This window comes from Enhydra lutris, unplaced genomic scaffold (assembly GCF_002288905.1).
Source record: "Enhydra lutris kenyoni isolate GAN:26980312 unplaced genomic scaffold, ASM228890v2 scaffoldscaffold1, whole genome shotgun sequence".
In the NCBI taxonomy this organism is placed as follows: Eukaryota; Metazoa; Chordata; class Mammalia; order Carnivora; family Mustelidae; genus Enhydra; species Enhydra lutris.
In genome coordinates, this window is record NW_019154085.1 from 10,214,019 (window position 1) to 10,234,493 (window position 20,475).

Below are 20,475 nucleotides of genomic sequence, written 5' to 3' on the forward strand. Positions count from 1 at the left end.
ATCTTTGTTTTTTAATAGCTTATTTGTTTTTATATATAATAGTAATAATTATATCAAATTAAGTTGCTAACTATGCAAAATATCAAAAATTAGTTAGTATTACTGAAAATTTTAAAGAATTTGACTATTTAGTGGAAATCCCAAGGTTAGTGATATCAGCACAAATTCATGACAACTGGCAGCCAAATGGATCCTCAGCAATGTCTTATAGTCATTTCTCTAGTGAGTTATTCTCCCCTTCCCCACAGGGATTATTACTCTGTCTCAGTCAGGATGCCTTTGCTTGCAAGTGTCAACAATGCAACTCATACTGACATTTTTGTGTTGGAGGTATTGGTTCAGAATCCAATGTCTGGGAGTATCTAGCTGAATCTGGGGCAACAAAATTTTCAGGACCTCTTTCTTCACATCTTTTAGTTCTGTGTTCCCCAGGTTTGCTTCCCAGATATATAAGGGTTGATTCCAGTAGTTCCAGACTTACATCCTACCATATTAGGAGCCCCAGAGGAAAAGTGTGCCTTTTCCCCCAGAGGCGTCTTCTTTCCCAGTGGTTTCATTGAAAGTTCTGGGATTGGGTTTCATTGGGTTGAAGCAATAGCTAATGCAAGGGTGATGCTTCGGTTGGCCAGGCCTGGACATTCCCACACCAGGATCTAGGTCAGTGGTGGGAGTGATGGGGCTGGAAAGGGAAGGGGAGACTGGTGTCAGCTCTATCTCAAGGCCATTGGCTAAGAATGGGGAAAGGCAATTCCCTAGGGAAATCACTGTTAATAGAAGTGTGAATGGAGGTGAACCTGCAAAAGCAACTAAAGATATTTCTTCTCCACTTTTGTCAGATCTCTGATTTTCTCTACCTTCTTCTCCATCCTCAACAAATGACTTTGCCTTATTCTTTAGTGATAAAATAGAAGCTACCAGATGGGAATTCCCCTATTTTACCACCACTCATTCCTCCCATCTACTTATTTCTGTACTCATCCTCTTTTTCCCTCTTTTTACAGTGGAGGAAGGATTTCTATTATCAAAGCTGTTCTGTCCACATTAGCCCTATATCTCCTTTTCTACCTCTTCTCAGTTATCCTCCCCCCACCCTCACATTGTCCTTGTCTTCAATTATTCTTTTTTTTCCCCTTAGAACAATAACAAAAACAAACAAAACCCCCTTTGATTCATCTCTTTCTCTCTCCAACCATTGTTGTGTGTCATCATTCCCTTCCTCAATCAAACTCTTATATTCTCTACACATTTATTCTTTAATCTACTGCTCTCTTTTCTCTATATCCGACACTACACTGATACTGCTCTAAGATCACCAAAAGCATTCATCTTACCATGTCCATTGGAGACCTTTTTTCGTCATGCAAGACTTCTTACTAACATTCACTACAGTTGACCACCCCTTCCTTCTTGCAGTGTTCTGTTCTCTTGGCTGTCGTGACAACGTACCCTTCTGGTTTCCTCCTGCTGCTTTGGCTTTCATTATCTATCTTCTTTCTTCTTCTTCTAACTGATCTCAAAATGTACTGTCACAAAGGTCAGTGTTAGATTTGTTTCTCTTTTTATTCTGTCTTCGAAAGTTATCTCATCTAGTCCTATGGCTTCAGAGACCACAGATAACCCGACCGTTCTCAGCACCCAGATTTATATCTTGAACCTAGATGTCTATCCCAAGATTTACTCCCATTTTGCAACTGCGTTCTGAGCACCTCCAGAGACATTCACAAATCTGCTTCCTCTCTAGTCTTTTTTGATTCTACAAATGGCTCCCCCAGCCTCTCAGTTGCTCAAACCAGAGAAGTGGGGAGTCACTTGTAGTGGTCCCATCTCCCACTCCAGTGCTTCCAGCCTACTTCCGGTGAGTCTTCAAATAAAACCATTTCTCTTATTCCCATCCTAAGTCTTCTGTGTTCACCATCTGAGAGATGCCCCCTTAATAGTTCTGTATCTCAAATTCATCCTCCAGTAGCTAGAGATCCTTTTTTAAGTAAGAACTTTCACCTCTCTGACTTAAAATATCTGTAGAATAAATTCCAAATTTTTTAGAAATGTTTTTCATAGCCCCACCTGATCTGCCTTCTCCTTGACCCTCCAGCTTCATTTTACTTTTGCCCTCTGTCACTATGGATTTGCTACACAGGCCTGCCATTAGTACACTTACTTTAGGATCTTCCCTTGTTTTTCTTCTGCACAGAATGTTCTTCCCACACTATTTATCTGGCAATTTGCCTAGTTTAAATGTTAGTTTCTCAGGAGAACTATGGGACCCCAGTCCAATATAAATTAGCCCCCCTACCTAAAATATTTTCCTTCAGTGCATTTCTTACAATCTTTAATTACATGTTTGTGTGATTGTCTTTTGATATCTCTTTCTACTACAAGTGATATTGCAGTACACCTACTACTTAGCTGAGAGCCTGCCTGCTCACCTAGATGAGTGTGTGGCACAGATTGTGGCTCTACAAATGTATTTGCAAAAAATTTAAAATATCCCAAAATTATGATGAATTTTCTATATCATATCCTCTTTCTTAGAGGTATTTTTGCCAAGGAACATAGCTCTCCTGGGAAGAAATAACTAGAATAAGTGGCATTCCCCTTTATTCAACATTCAGTGAGAAAAAATAGCTAGAGTTGTAAAACTTACATTTCTTATCATGGCGAAGGGGTGAGAAGATACTCTGGGAACTAGAGAAATATAGTAGTAAAATGCAGAGGTAGTGTGAGTTTATAGAAGTAAATTCAACCAGGAATAAGAATATCTGAGTTTGGCATCCAGCTCGGCCACTGGTATCTATGTTTTTGGCAAGGTATTCAGTCTCCTTGTGTCCTGGATTTTCTCATCTTTAAAATCTTGTGGAGATCTCATGAAAAAAATGAATGTGGATACCCTTTGAAAGGTATTAAAACTTCTTAGAAATATGAGATGCTCTTACTTTCCTTATTTTGACTTTCATTTATGAATATAAAATGACTTTACTTGGAGGTAGTTAAAACAATAATGAGTTTAGTCTCTGTCATAGATGGGACTGGCTGTTACTTTCTCTCAGTTTATAGAAGTTGCTATGAAGAAACCACCTACGGATGAAAATATGAAAGTAAGTGAGTGTAGTGAAATCATTATGGATTTCCTTTGTAATTTTTTGCAAGCTTTCCTGATATCAATGCCAATTAAATTTAAATATGTTGGGGTGTCAAGTCTCTTTTTCTAAGAGATTAATTAGAGACTAGTCTCTAAGCTATTTGTAAATTGCCATGCTTTTTTACTGTAAACTGTTTGGTAAAAATGCTATTTTAGGAAAATGATTATAGATTACAAATGATTTTATTAAGTACTTTATTTCCCTATCATTCTACCAGTTTTATAATAATAGATGACTTTAATGTCCTTTTTTACTGATAATTTAAATGAGATCTATGAGATGAAACATTATTTTGGAACAAGTTTAATTTAATTGACCCAGCACGGCTTGGAATTTTTGCTGCTATGATCCTTTTATGATTAAATACTAAAGAAGAATCTGTAATGTGAATACTTTTATTTCTTCACCATGGTATTCATACTCCCTGGGATAAAATATCTTTTTCAGAGAACATTAGCAGACATATTAGAAATTTATCCTCTCAGGAGATGTACCAGTTTCATTAACAAATGGGAATTCAAAGTCCTTTAGTAAAACTAATGACCTTGTATACAATAACAACAACAAAACCCCCACATAATTCAAACTGTCTTTTAAATATCTTTGTGTTCCAACTGGTAGCCTAGAGATCACTATGTGCTAATACAGAGTCCTGAAAACGCTGTGATGTTCATCTTGTTTTTAAAACTGCTAAGATGAGTAAGTCTAACTGTTTCAAATTTTACAGGGTTTTGTAAACTCTCAGTGCTAAGAAAACAAGCCACCTGGCAGTTTTTTAAGAACAGTGAGCCAGTACTTAAGAATATGCATCAGAATTCACTGTTAGTATTTCAAGTGAATTTGGCTCAGATTTACATGGGATATGACAGAATTTTTATTCTAGTTACCATTTCTTATTTTCTTAGGATTATATTCTCATGCTGCAGATTTTATTCTCATGAGGCAATTTCTAGTGGGAATTGAGCAGATTTAGTGTATTTTAATATATTGACAGCCGTTATTTTTCCTGAAAGTGCAAAAATGACTCAGAAAAATACTTACTATTCTAAGTAGCATTCAAGGTAGAATACTGAGTTCATTAGTTGAATTTCCTAAAGTTCACAAGTTAAATGTAGAGAGTTAAGTATAACTGATAGAAGAGTGTTTTAAGTGGCAAGGATGGACAGACATTACTCTATGCATTGGAATAAGAAATCTCTATTAAAGAAGAAACTTGATAGCTATAACTAAAGAAATAAAGGAATGTGGATTAGGTGACAATGAAAGATTTTGTACACTGTTTTGTGAAGATATGAGTGTGTGTTAAAGAGGACAGAATGCAAAGTTAGGGGCACCTGGGTCACCTAGTCGCTTAAGCATCTGCCTTTAGCTCAGGTCATGATCCCAGGATCCTGGGATTCAGGGATCCTGCTTCTCCCTCTCCCTCTCCCTGGTGCTCCCCCTGCTTTCGCTCTCTCTCTCTCTTTCTGTCAAATAAATAAGAAAAATCTAAAAAAAAAAAAAAAAAAAAAAAAAAAGAATGCCAAGATAAATTTGGAGTCACATATCTAGAAAAGACAATAGAGAGTTAGGCTAAGGTAGCTATGGGGAATTTTGAAGGCTACACTTTGTACTTGATGAAAATTGTTGAAATTTTTATAATTAGTATGTGTGCTCTGGAAGATTAAAGTTCTTGTAACCTATATGGAATTCTTGCTGAATCCAATTTCTTTGAAATATGTTTAAGTCCTAATTTAATACAGCAGGTTTGAATCTCATTATCAGTGGAGTGTATTTAATTGAAATCAAATTGATTTGAAAACTAGTCAGGAAATCTCAGTTTAATCTCTTTCTTTCTCTGGGAAATTCATCTACTTATATCTATTCTCAAAGCTTAGAGGTAGCAAAAGTTGAAGAGAAGACATACTTCACATTTTCATTTAAATTAATTGTTTAAGTATTTATGAGATTAATTTCATAGATACATTATAAAACTTCATTGTGTTTTGGAAATTTTTTCCACAAAGGCTAATTAGAGTCAGTAGTTCTAAAATGTAGATTCTTTTTTAAAGATTTTATTTATTTATTTGACAGAGAGAGAGACAGCGAGAGAGGGAACACAAGCAGGGGGGGAGAGGGAGAAGCAGGCTTCCCGCCCAGCAGGAAGGCCGATGTCGGACTTGATCCCAGGACCCTGGAATCATGACCCCAGCCAAAGGCAAATGCTTAATGACTGAGTCACCCAGATGCCCCCTAAAATGTAAGATTCTAAAGTAACTTCCAAAAAAGATTCATCATGATACTTAAAGGATACTTTTTACACTTTAATGAGGATGCATTGACCAGTCCCAAGAACAATAAACATTTAGAATATTATTATTTAACTAAAATAACATCGATGTAATATTTTAATACAAATAAACACAATGTACTTTGAAATCGTAACCATTTTAGTTATACCTCAAGTAAGTCTTAAGATAGATATCATTAATTATCTCTACAAAGTATAACTTTCTGATAATTAATGAGGTAATTATAAGACTAATTCTATGGAAATATCTTTAACATTTTCCTCATAATATATGCTAATATTTATTAATTTTAAATAATTTGAGCAATGCAGAGAAAACTAATTCCATAATTTTGCTCATTTCCCCCTAAAGATAACTACTATTACCAATGGAATATATTCTTCCAGATTTGACATATATAAATAATGAGATCTCATACTATACGTACTCTTTATAATACCTACATTTTTAAATACACACAGACACAGATTATCCATTTTAAGATTTATAGATCTATGTCATCCATATTAGTGCTGCATGGAATCTTGTGGCATTAATGTACCAGAATTTATTTTGCCAGTCCTTTCTGGGGATAGGAGTTTATTAGTTTACTTATTTTTTGATATCATCACCAGAGTGGTATAACTGCCTTGTACTTATATCTTTGATCATTTGCTCAAATATTTTCTTAAAATAAATGTTCAAAAATGATCTTGCTAGATCAAAGTAGACGTATTCTTAACATTTTACAACATATTGCTACATTGCCTTCCAGAAAAATTGTACAAATTTATATTCAGCATAACATTGAAAATTCCCATTATCTCACTTTTTGTAACCTTTGATAATCTGACAGGCGAAATAATAATTTTATTATTTATTTGCTTAATAAAATTTTATTTATGAGATATGTTTGAAAGTTTTTTCATATAATTTTGAAGCAGTCATATAATTTTGTAAATCTATCATTCCCAAAATTGGTTTGTGAACACTTTTTGTAAATTAAGAAACATATAGCAAATATTTCCCTCCCCTCTTTTTTCTTTAATTTGGATATGGTTTTAAGTTTTAATGTGGTCAATTTTATCAGTATTTTACTGTATGATTTCTGGTCTTGATATGTTTAGTAAGAAGAGATTTTCACGACCCCCAATTACACAAATACATGGTTATAGTTTTTTCTAGTATTTAACGTATTTCATTTATTCTTTAATACTTTGACATTTTTTTGGTCTGCCATAAAGGAGTAATCTAGTTTTGTTGTTATTATTGAAATGGATAGTGAATTATTTCAACATTAATAATTGCTTTCATTATTTGAAATGCCACTTCCACCTCTACCTCTTGAAACGATCCCAGTGGGCCTTTTATAACAATTTTTTTTTTGTATTTGCCTACTAATTAGTGGAATTTTGCCAGTATTATCTTTTAAGTATTTTTTATGTTTTCACTTATTTGATCCTTCTTTTTTTGACTTTAAATGAAATAAAATTCCGTACAATTTTTGGACATATCTTATTGCTTGTTTTTGGCTGGATTACAGTATCTGTTGTTAATTCGAGTAGGAGTCCCCTCGCATTCACCCACCCATGCCATTACATTTAGAAGCAGGCTGATGTATGAGACAGCTATTAATATTTTTTTAAAGATTTTTTTCATTTATTTTAGAGAGAGAGCATGAGTGGAAGAGGCAAAGAGAGAGGGAGAGAGAATCTCAAGCAGACTCTGTGCAGGGTGCAAGGCCTGACTTGGGGCTCAATCTCACCACCCCAAGATCTTGACCTGAGTCAAAACCAAGAGTTGGCCACTTAACCAACTGTGCCACCCAAGTGCCCCTAAATTTTTAATATTTGTATTTTATTTTGCCACCATCACTTTTATTAGTACTGATAATTTTTCAGTTGATCATTTTTGATTTTCTAAGTAAATAATTATATTCTCTAAAATAGTAATGATCTCTCACCTCCTTTACAATATTTTATACTTAATTTCTTATCCTTGTCATACTGCTTTGGCTTAAATGTCCAAAATTATGTTCAAATATAGAACAAATAATAGGATTTTTGTTTCTTTTTTGTTATAATGAGAATGCTTTGAAATTTTTCCAAGTTGGTATGATATTTCCTCTAGGATTCTGGGATAAGATTGGTCATGTTAAGGAAGTTTCCTTCTTTTCTCATTTTATAGAGAGCTTTACTGGGAATTAATGTTGTATTTTATCAGTTGCATTTTGGGGAATTTATAGGCATAATCCTATTGCTTTTCTCTTTTAACCTATTTATTTATTGAAGTGCATTGATGGCATGCCTAATGCTGATCCATTCTTACATTCCTAGAATAAAACCTAACTTTTCAAAGACTCTATTGCTCTTTTAATACATTGCCATGCTTTACTTACATTCTTAACTGAGCTATATCTAAAATTCTGTTTTGCAGTTTTATGATTTTCAAAGTGCTTTAGCATGCCTTATTTCCTTTGATCCTTGAGATAGTACTATGATTTAGGTTAAGAATTATATTCTTTTTTTTTTTTTTTAAGATTTTATTTATTTATTTGACAGAGAGAGATCACAAGTAGACGGAGAGGCAGGCAGAGAGAGAGAGAGAGGAGGAAGCAGGCTTCTTGCTGAGCAGAGAGCCCGATGTGGGACTCGATCCCAGGACCCTGAGATCATGACCTGAGCCGAAGGCAGCGGCTTAACCCACTGAGCCACCCAGGTGCCCAAGAATTATATTCTTTTGACAAATAAAAACAATAGACATAAAACAATAGAATTTTTGCACAAAGTCATTTAAGTAGGTGGAGATGGTGCGAGTAAAATCCATTAGTCCCCAATCTAATGTTTTTTGGGGTGGCAGAATTTAATTATTTCAGTAATTTCTATCAAAATGTATAGATGGGGCACTTTGTTGGCTCAGTTGGCTAAGCCTCTGCCTTCTGCTCAGGTCATGATACCAGACCGGATGGGATCAAGTTTCACAATTGGCTCCCTGCTCTGCCCCTCCAGCCTTCTTGTGTTCTCTCTCTCACTTTTTCTCATGCTCTTTCTCTTTCTCAAGTAAATATACAAGATCTTTTAAAAAAAGTTATTTATGGACTCTGAGTTTTATTATCACAGTTAAAAACTATCCTTACTTTTTACATTTTTCTTTTTACATTTTTCTAAATTAAGATAATTTTTCATTTTTACATTTTTCTAAATTAAGATAATTATTTGTTCCACTTTGACCATGGTATCCATGGTTGGGTAGTGGGGGTAGTGGGGGCAGAGGGAGGCATTTCCCCTTAGAGTCTCTGTGCTGAGAATATGCATTCTCTGAGATCTGTCAACTGTTTCTGGCATATGGACAGATGCTGGTGTTCAGTTAATCAGAGTCATACAATAAGGATTAAAGTTTTAGATGGTTCTAACCCATTCTGGAAGTTATGGATAAAACTTGAAACCTTTAATCAGATTCATCTTGATGTTCAGGTCAAGTTGACTATTTGAGCCAAAGCTTTTATATCTCTAAGGTCATTAATCCCGAAGAGCACATTCTATTATCACTATAAGAGAGAAAAAGCATTAAGAATGTGTTTGCACATTGCTTTGGGTCAAGGGAATTTTTATTTTATTTGTGGTTCATGGATCCACCTTATAAAAAGCTGAGATTTCTTTTAGATATTTATTACAGAAAAATATTCAGCTGGGAAGTTTAAAGTAATATAAATGTAAAGACTTAATACAAGTGCAAGAAATGGTCCATTTGTTAACATATACATATACTTATTAAATGGCAGATTAGACTTCTCCAAGTCCAAGAAAAATGGATTTAGTCTATAAATGAATTGTTTCTTAAGTTTGAATAGAATTGTGCTTTTATTAAATTGGCATTTAATCTCCATGTCCCAGGTCACACAAATTTATAAAATGTTTTCTAAAAATAAATTCATTGTTTTTTAAATTTTCTGTAAGAATTTTTTTCTTAATGAGAAGCCTACATGTATCTCTTACTATATAGTACAATGGCACTGATTCCATCTCTAAGAAATATTATTAATGGTTATGTTTTCTATATACTCTATTTGGAATTTACAAATGATATATATACTCTGAAATCTTGTCCTTACCAAATATTGCACAAAAAACTATGAATTCCTAGAAGTTGATTATTTTTCTAATTCTATTTTTGTTAAAACTTTATGCTATGAAAAAAAGGCTGATTATATCTCCATTTCCATTTATTTCCATTTAATATAACTCTTTTTCTTTTTTTTTAAATTGACATATAACATTGTATTAGTTTTAGATATAAAACATAATGATTTGAAATATGTGTATTTGTGAAATGTTTACTAGAATAAGTTTAGTTAATATCCATTACCACATAGAGTTACAATTTTTTTCATGTGATAAGAACTTTTAAGATTAAAAAAAAGAACTTTTAAGATATACTCTTCTAGCAAGTTTCAAATTCTGAATGATTTTTTTATTTTTATAAATCTGTTTCTGAAACTCAACTCTACTAACACCCTAATGATAACAAGTGGTAGAACTCTATAGTATTGAAATATACTTTTCACTCTTAAATATGCTTTATTCAAATTTAGGTGATTAAAGGAAATGCCAAAGTGACTAAAATCAATGTAAATAATACATTGGTATCTCATATCTGATGGTAAATATAACCATTAAACACTGAGAAGTTACAATGAAGGACAAACTATTCTGTGAACTGGCTATTTAGCACCGAAAGAAAAATAGAAAATTTTTTCAGGAACATTTTTGAAATAAACTCTAGTTAAGAATGTTCCATTCCTGTTGATATTTTGATTTTTTGGATAAAGTAAGTAAATATGCAGCCTGAGTTAGACCTTCAAATCTATGCATAATTCTGAATGCATAATTATGTATGCATGATTTTTTTCATTACAACTAATTATTTATCAGTTTTTGATGGATACCTTAATAAAGCATCAATGTATATGCTTATACCTGTGAACTAATTAGGGCATTACATTTAATATCTACAATAATACACCGAAAGAGATGGATTAGATACAGGCATTAAAAGAATATGTTTACTTATTCTTCATGACAGAGAATTTCTTTAGGGACCACTACATGCCGTTTTCCACGAAGAGCACCTCCCATGAATCCTCACACCAGAAACAACAAAGTCTACGTGGGCAGGCCGTGAGTTCAGCCAGATTCTCAGGCCCTACTGTGCGGGGAGTCTCTTGAGAAAGGACAGAATCCTATCTCAGTCTCCAGGCCCACTTGGTTCTTGGCACCGATGACTTATATTGTTTTTGCGTGTGAGGTGGACGACTGTCTTAGAGGACCGGGCGGATCACAGTGTGTCATTCCTCGGATGCCAGTGAATAATTGTGAGGTGCCCTTTACTGGGGCCCCTTCACTCTGTTCTTATTGGCGCTTCAACTGTGACAGTAATGTAACATATTCTCCTGGGACTGACAATAAGCAAAACTATGTATTGCATGCAACAGTTAAGGTTAATTGGAAAAGGTTGTTTTTGACTGGAAAAATGAGAGTGTTAATGTTCCTTGTAACTGTATACAAAGGAGTGGATCGTGAAGGATACAAGCAGAGATTAGGAAGATGTACGTGAGAAACAAGGCTTTTGCCATGAAAACAGTTGACACCATAAAGGAACATCTATGCCTATGGACTTGAGGGGAAAGAAGTTGAGAATAGAGTCTGTCAGTCAGTGAGGTTTCGCAATAAACCACCACAGGGTTTGTGCCTAATGTTGCAAGAAAAAACAGAAATGGCAGCAATCGATGAAACTATGGAAGGAATTAAACATCTGGAGACATGGGCTTCCAAAAGCTTTTATCTATCTGGTTTCCCTGTGGCCGGGTCTCCTCACCTACATGGACGTAATTTCCATACAGGTAAAAAAAAAATCCAAACAAGTGAAATAGTCTTTGATTTTACCTGTGACTGTTGATCTGCAATGAACAGTCAGTGATTTTTACTAGATTTTAATGGTTTCTTTCTTGAATGAACCACAAAGATGAAGCATATAGAAAAAAGTACAGGGAGAGGTAATTCCTCAACTTTACTGTTATTGAATAAACATCATATAAGTAGGTTTCCTTATAAATAACATCATATATTTTGTATATTGGATATATGAATATATGTTTATTTATATACTGAATAAACATCACATAAATAGGGTTATTTCAGATCTTTAATAAATAACATTTTAAGTGTGTAAACCAGGATATAATATTCTTTAAACTGTAACACAGGGAGGATATTTTGATGTTATTTACCATTACTCTTACCATTCTTTTGAGTCAATTTCTTCCCAGTTTTGTTAAAAATTTTAAACCAAAATTAGTTAGTTTGAGACAAATATTATTGTCTAGATGAGGTTAAAGAAATCTTTGTCTCCATGCTATTTGTTATGCTCCACAAATAAGTGAAACCGTATGATAATTGACTCTCTCTGCTTGACTTATTTCACTCAGCATAATCTCTTCCAGTCCCGTCCATGTTGCTACAAAAGTTGGGTATTCATCCTTTCTGATGGAGGCATAATACTCCATAGTGTATATGGACCACATCTTCCTTATCCATTCGTCCGTTGAAGGGCATCTTGGTTCTTTCCACAGTTGGGGTGGGAGGTTGGGGGAACCAGGTGGTGGGTATTAGAGAGGGCACAGACTGCATGGAGCACTGGGTGTGGTACAAAAACAATAAATACTGTTATGCTGAAAATAAATTAAAAAAATGATTTAAAAAAAAAAGAAATCTTTGTCTCAAAAATGAAAATCATAGAATGTGACTCCTTAATCTTGATTTTTCAATTCCAGTTATTTTAACAGGCATTATAAAGTCATTAATTTACTGAAAATCCAGTACTATTCTGGTTAATAAAATGCTTTGCAGTCTGACTATTAACAGTTACAGTAACCCCACCCACCCCCTTATCCACAGGGGATATGTTCAAAGACTCCAGTGGATGCCTGAAACCACAGATAGTTCCAAACCCTATATATAACTACATTTTTTCCTGTACATATATACCAATGATAAAATTTAGTTTATACATTAGGCACAGTAAGAGATTAGCAACAATAACTAATAATAAAACAACTGTAACAACATAGTGTAATGAAAGCTGTGTGAATGTTGTCTCTTAAAATATCTTATTGTGCTGTACTTACCCCTCTTCTTCCTGTGATGGTTATGAGATAATAAAATGCCTATATGATGAGATGAAGCAAGGTGAATGGTGGAGACACGGTGACATGGTGTTAGGTTACTACTGACCTTCTGACAATACGTCAGAAGGAGGATCATTTACTTCTATACTATGCTTAACTGAAAAGCAAAACTGCAGATAAGGCGGACACCCTACTAGGGAGCATGGCAACAGGATCTTGGTGTCACTAAGCCCGCTGATGCCATCTTCTGGGTTCCTGCAGCAAACTTTTACAAGCCACACTGGTAATAACAAGGTCTTTCTAGCATATCCAGGAATAACAGAGTTCTAGGTATAGCTGTGTAATTTGATATTTATTTTCCATGACATAAAATGATATGGAGGCTCCACATGGAAGTTGTGTTTGTTTTCTTATTAAATGGCAATGCTTTTAGCATTATTTTTCCTAAGACCAGCTTTATAGATTTTGGACATTTCTTCAATGCTTCGTTTGCATCTTGTCTGTTTTTAATTATCTCAGTAAAGGCTGTAGTGTTAAAGATATAATAACTATATATAATTGCTTGTAGTACTTCTTTTTCATAATGCCCTTATCAGCTCATGTTCCCCTTTGTGGTCTTGGTTATCCAACATTCTTAATGTTATAGAAAGCTGCTTATTTATTTATTAAATGTTTGTGAGTTTTATTTATTTTTTATTTATTAATCTTTTTTTAAAAGATTTTATTTATTTATTTGACATACACACACAGAGATCCCAAGTAGGCAGAGAGGCAGGCAGAGAGAGAGGGGGGAAGCAGGCTCCCTACTCAGCAGAGGGCCTGATGTGGGGCTCTATCCCAGGACCCTGAGATCATGACCTGAGCCGAAGGCAGAGGCCCAACCCACTGAGCCACCCAGGCACCCCTATTTAGTAATTTTTACACCCAAACTCAGAATTCTGAGATCAGAGGCTCATGCTCTACTGACAAGCCGACCAGGCACCCCTGTTTTTATCTATTTAGGAGTATTTGTTATATGCTTTTCTCGAATTAGCAAATTTGATAATTTTTATCATTGTTCTACTAACTTTATCATTTATAAAAACTTGTACATTAAGATAATGATGGAGAAGAAGCATTTATTCCAGGCAACATTAGTTTTGGGATTAACGATTTTCCAGAGAACCAGTCACTAGGACAGTGCCATAGTAGGCACTTGATCTTGGTATAAGCAGATGCTCTATTTTCAAATAGTACATGGGACATGCATAATAAGAGTCATATTCACAGAAAGCCCAGGATAGAAACCATGCAGCAAAAGAGCTTGAGATAATTTTTATTGAGTCATTTCTTAATGAGTTCTGAGTAGATGATTGCAGTGAGATTTAGCACAATGGAACCTTCTCTGCTCAACAAGTCAGTGGTACTGAGAACCTACCCTGAAATGGACTTTCTACACTCTATGCCCATGTTTGCCTATAGGATGTCAGTTGTTTTGCTTTCAAATGAGAAGAGTCATGTAAGAGAAGATGTTATTCTTTTTTTTTTTTTTAAAGATTTTATTTATTTATTTGACAGAGAGAGATCACAAGTAGACAGAGAGGCAGGCAGAGAGAGGGAGGGAAGCAGGCTCCCTGCCAAGCAGAGAGCCCGATGCGGGACTCGATCCCAGGACCCTGAGATCATGACCTGAGCCGAAGGCAGCGGCTCAACCCACCGAGCCACCCAGGCGCCCCAATGTTATTCTTTTTTAAGAGAAGTTGTCATTTTAGAGAATATTTAGATTGTCACTGGCTTCCTGTAACTCAACTAATTTTCTATCTCTGCTACTGTGTATACATATCGGAGTAGGTTTCCTAAAGAAGATGGCTTTAGTTTAGTGTATTTTATTAAATAGATCACCTTTTATAAATGAGATGCAGGTTAAATACAGACATAAAACTTAATTTGGCAAGAGATAGGTGCATGCATACTGTTAGCATTGCCTTTAATTTATCCTTTAGTTGAAGTATAAGGTGTAATAGAGAATGAATGTTTTCTTTATGGATAATAAAATAGCTATTCAGCTTCTTACCAGCTAGGCTTAGGGAGCCACCAGGGAGAGCCAGTGGTACACAGAGCTTGGGTCAGGTGTCCACCCCTTCTCAGCAGAGTGATTTCCGGACCTCTATCCCCACTGTACCACATAGTGACTTTAGGTGGGTCACGTGGGATTAATCATGAGTAAGTCATGTCACCTGTTGGCGACTTTACATTACATAATTTGAGTTTACTATGAGAAAGTAACTTTGGAAATTTTAATGTGGAATGAACAGAATAATTCTACAGTTGCAACTTTCCCTTACCTGAAACTTGAAGGTGACAGGTATAGTGAGAATAGTGAGGATACCACCACCTCCCCCACGTCCTTGAGTTCTGCGTGAAGTGGTAGCCCTTGTGTGTGGGGTGGGCTTTCTCTAGACTGCTTCACTGCCACACATGGATGTGGATTTGGGCATTGGCACATTGGACAGGATATATTAGCTATATGTATATATTAGATATAATATATACATTAGATCTAAATTTCCATTCCTTGAGCTCTCACCAATCCAAGTTAATAAAGCCGGCATTTGTGAGAATAGCCTTTTCCAGGATGATCGATCTTGGCGTCTGCCTGTTGTTCCAGTCTCAACTGGAGCCACTTATCCCTCACTGATGCTAGAGTCATCCTGGCCTTCTTTCCCACCGAAGAATATTTATACCTGCTCCTCCCTTTCTTTGAAACCCTTTGCTCTCACCCTCATCACTGTCCTCACTTTCCTGAAGGCGAGGTAAGACATTCTCTCCTCATGGGGCGCCTGGGTGGCTCAGTAGGTTTAGTTTCTGCCTTCGGCTCAGGTCATGATCCCAGGGTCCTGGGATTGAGCCCCATGTCAGGCTCCCCGCTTCTCCCTCTCCCTCTGCTTGAACCCCCTTTCTTGTGCACTCCCTCTGTCTCTCCCTCTCTCACTTTCTCTCAAATGAATAAAATCTTAATGAAAAGAAAAGACATTCTCTAATCAGAGTTATCAGCAGACTTTCAAACGGCTAAACCCAGTCAGCCATCTTAGCATCTTGTTTTCTAGCACTCACTCCTTTAAGTCTGTTCTTTGTCTTCTGTGAGAGTCATGCTCCTGGCCCTCCTGTTCCTCGTACTTCATATTTTAGGTCTTCTCCTCTGCCTAAACTTTTCACCTAGGTGGCCCATAGTCATCTAAAAAATTCACCATGGCCCAAAGTAAACTCTGTTTCCCTCCCGCTTCACCTTTCCTGGTAGTCCATATCTCAGCAATATTTCCATTCACCTCTTACTCAAACCAAAAACCTAGGAGTCATCCTAGACCCAGTGAAGGACTTTTGATTTTACCTTCTACTCTTTTGATACTTCTCACCTCTCTCCATTCCTTTTGCTAATAATCTACCTCAGGCAATCACCATCTCTTTCCTTTAATGCATCAGTAGTCACCAACGGCACCATCTAGTACACATGCAGAGGGATCTCTCTGAGATAAAAATTAGAATTTATCAGTCTCTCCAAAACTCTACGAGATGCTGGTCCCTAGGATAGAGTAGGTCTACCCATTAGCTAAATGAATAAATGAATAAATGAAGCATGGGAGCCAGAGGTCTCTCAATATCCAAGGTTGGGCCTCATTTGGGTTCTAGATTATATTGCCCATAATATAATCCTTGGAAGATTTCATGCATCAACCAAATCTCTTTCTTGAATTTTGCTTGGAAGTTCGTAAAACAAGAATGAAGACTATAGTGTTATTGTGCATAGGGTGTCTGTAAGAACAAGATCGAATCCCTATGGGGAAAATAAGATTTGTGTGCCTATATTTTTGCTTATCTTTTAATCATGATCTATTAAATTTTTATATGAAGACTTTCTTAAGAGAGCTCTTCAAAAACAAGCATCCCCTGCCCAATACAAAAGAGAGAAGTGGATGCCACTTTAGCGTATCTGCATCTGTGTAGCTGGATTTCGGCATTATGAAACAAGGATTCCTTCTAATCAGTCTGACAACTGGTGTTTGGACTGCTATTCTTTAAGGTTTGTAAATTGGTTCTGTTTTAACAAAGAATCATTCTGAAATATTAATTTATAAACAACTTGCCAAAAAAATGAAAAGAATATGCGATGATATAATTTGATGTTTAAATGAGCTCATCAGGTGAGAAGTAGCAAGACATAGATACGATGTTTCTTTTATTCTTAAATTTGCATACAATGCTTTAGTTTACTCTTTTTGTGTATGGTAAAATTTATATAACATAAGATTAACCGCTTGAACCATTTTTAAATATATAGCCCTGTGTCATCAGGTACATTCATGTTAGTGTGTCACTTTAGTATACTTTTCTCTAAAATTATTATATTGAAATAACTCAGTAGTTTTGTAATTGAGACACAAAAATGCTCACGTTGAATAAGATGAGTTGCTTCTGCAGCTCATCAGTGTGTTACTGAAGAGAAACAATTTTATTTGTTGTGCTTGTTAAGGAACTTGCCTCATATCCAGCCTTGTTGGGTCAGAGAACAAATGCCAATGGAAACTTATAGAAACAAGTTTATTAATTTGGCTTATTTCAACATTTTAAAAAAAGATTTATTTATTTATTTATTTGACAGAGAGAGAGAGAGAGAGAGAGACAGAGAGAGATCACAAGTAGGCAGAGAGGCAGGCAGAAGGAGGGGGATGCAGGCTCCCCGCTGAGCAGAGATCCTGACGCGGGGCTTGATCCCAGGGCCCTGAGATCATGACCTGGGCCGAAGGCAGAGGCTTAACCCACTGAGCCACCCAGGTGCCCCTTATTTGAACATTTTTTAAAATAAAATAAAACATATTTATTTTATTTTATATAAAACATTTAGAAACATATAGCTTTTACTGCTGTGTAAGAATCTCATTTCACCATGACTGGTGTCCTAGTTCTAAAACTAGATAAATAGCAATGTTGTAGAAAATAATGAAAAATAAAAAAAAAAAATGGAAAACAGCATTTTCCCATTTTCTCCTAGTATTCTGAAATTTTTTTTTTTTTTTTCTTTTTTTTTAAGATTTCACTTTATTTGTCAGAGAGAGAGAGTGAGAGCATAAGCAGGAGTTGGGTGGGGCAGCAGGCAGCAGGCAGAGGGAGAAGCAGATTCCCTGCTGAGCAGGGGACCTTATGTGCAACTTCATCCCAGGACCTCTGGATTGACGCTTAACCAACTGAGCTCCCTTAGGATCCCAAGACTTTTCTTGATTCTAATGCTTAAATTCTTTATGTAAAGTATAATTAATTTAAGAAGACAGTAGATTCCAAATGTAAAGTCTTATCTGGAAAAGTTTAAAGATGATATAGACATAATTTGGTTTATTCATTTTATTTATTTAACTTGTTTAAATGTGTTCCCTTCCTGTGAAATGATCATTTGGAAACTTGAACATAGAATGTTGGGCAATAGAAAGGACTGAGTTCAATGCCTGACTAATTCTTGTACCCTGCTGGAAGAGGAAGCTAAGCTTTAATTTAGGGGACAGAGGTGCCATAATGTGCCGTATCCAAACTAACACATTTTGTAAGCTGCACTAAGAGAAATTTTGGGGGTAATAGTGAGAAGTGAGTGAGAAGATTTAGAGTGATTCAGAGTGAGAAGATTTAGCTTTAAAATAAATGGCAAGTGGGATACCTGGGTGGGTCATCAGTTAAGCACCTGCTTTTGGCTCAGGTCATGGTCCCAGTGACATGGGATCTAGTCCCCCTATGGACTCCTTTCTCAACTTCTCCCTCCCTCTGCTTGTATTCTCTCTCTTTCTGAAAAATAAATAAATAAAATCTTTAAAAAAATAACATAAAAGGAAAATCCTCATACTTCATAATCATCTCTTTATAAAAATGACCTTATGACTATAGGAGTCAATTCAATCATCTAATGAACTGGAAGGTGACAAGAGCACGCCTGAACTGACAACAAGCTCTAGTTTCTCCTGGAAAGTGCAAAAAACACCTGTCTCTCCAATGTAGATAACCACAGTGGATTTTCTCGCAGTCCGCCATCAGATATTTTTCGCATTTATCAACAGGAAGCTGTATTACCAACACTTCATCGTTTTTCATTTGGGGGTGTCTCCTGTCTGTTTACCTGAACAGTCCCCCTTCTCCACCACCGATCTGCCAAGATCTTCTTGAGGGAAACACACGTGCAGGGGCACAGGGTTTGGCAGCGAGGCTGTGGTGGTGATGAGGCTCAGAAGGGGATTCGGAGTTGTCCGTTTTCCCTGTCCACTCAGTACACGTCCACCTGCCCCCCCATCTTTTTGGAGCTAATGCGTAGCATGGCCATTGAAAACAGACTTGGAGAAATACTGGAGTCCTGAAACTTTTCCAGCATATTTTGAATAGAAATAATCTTGACAGCAGATGAGCTAATTATTTGTTCACATGTGCTTTGGCTAGTGTTTTGCTCTTCTGGGGGGGCTTGTAATAACTTCAGAGTTTGTCCTTTGTGAGATGGCAACCTAAGAGTATATCTTTTCCACTGGTTTCAAATTTTAAGGCATTTTGGGATAAGTTTTCACTTTTGGGAATTGGAGGTCAATGCAGGAAATTTTGGAGCATTTTGGAGCAAGTCAGTTCTTCCCTAGGCTAGGTAGAAAACATTTATCTCTTGAAGGCTTATTGTACTAGGAGAGAAAGTCTTGATTTAAGGAGATATCACCTCCGGGAAGAGAAGCTTGTGGCTCAAGTCAGAGGGAAGTGTTAGGACTATGAAGGTGGGGTACCAAACATAAGAAGGCACAGCAACTACAGATGTGCACTTACAGCAACATTAATTTCCCACTTAAGCCTTTTTGAAACTATTAGAGGTTTTATAATTCTGTTGACAATAATCCTACTTGGAACACGATATGCTTTATATAAAAATAATTTTTTGTGAAAAGTCTAATTAGTTTAAAAGCCTAGTCAAATGGTAGGTTTAAAAGCTGAGTCACAGTCTAATTTACTATCACAATTCACAGTTTCCCTCTTTATTTTACTTGGTAGATTAATCCCATCTCAACAGTGCCATTAGGTGCCTGCTTTCATGATGTGGAAAAATACACACGTACATTCGAGATTTTTGAGCATGTGGGTTGTGACGAATTTAAATGTGTTCTAATAGTGCAACTGCGTAAAACAGCTGAAGATTTATACTTGTTTTGTAACTTAAGGATGAGGAAATTGACTACTATGGGATAATTAAAAATAACAACTCTCTGGGAAAGCATGAGCTAAGTTGTTAGATGCCAGGGCATCAAGAAACAATATTCTGTAATCTGTACAGAATTTTTTTTATTCTGTAAATAAATTGGGTAATTTATATCTTTGTCACTTGAAGATCAGATATATATTTGAGTTAATGAATCATCCCACCAACATTCCATAACTAAAGCAAATTTTGTTTTCCTTTCATGGACAAGGTTTTAGTCAATTGAATAATAAATCATCCTGCCTTTTCCTGAATCACAGGATAGGGAGGCTCTTCATCTTCAAAGAAACAGGATCTCAATTAAATAAGGCCTTAGAGGAGAGATTCTACCCTGTTATTTTTATTTTTTTATTTTTTTGGTCAGTATGGCTAGAGGTTTGTCAATTTTTTTAAAAGATTTTATTTATTTATTTGACATAGAGAGAGAGAGAGATCACAAGTAGGCAGAGAAGCAGGCAGAGGGTGGGGGAGGAAGCAGGCTCCCCGCTGAGCAGAGAGCCCGATGCGGGGCTCGATCCCAGGACCCTGAGATCATGACCCAAACTGAAGACAGAAGCTTAACTCTCTGAGCCACCCAGGCGCCCCTATCGCCAGTCCTTTTTTATGTAAAGCATATGAACGCAAAAATCTTTTATTTGGACT

The 20,475-nt window shown here is 36.0% G+C and overlaps 1 protein-coding gene across 1 annotated transcript in view; it reads left to right on the top strand.

Moving 5' to 3' along the window:
- Positions 1–20,475, top strand: part of LOC111141861 (phospholipase C like 1 (inactive)) — a 355,744-nt gene that overhangs the window by 251,276 nt on the left and 83,993 nt on the right. The window lies entirely within an intron of this gene.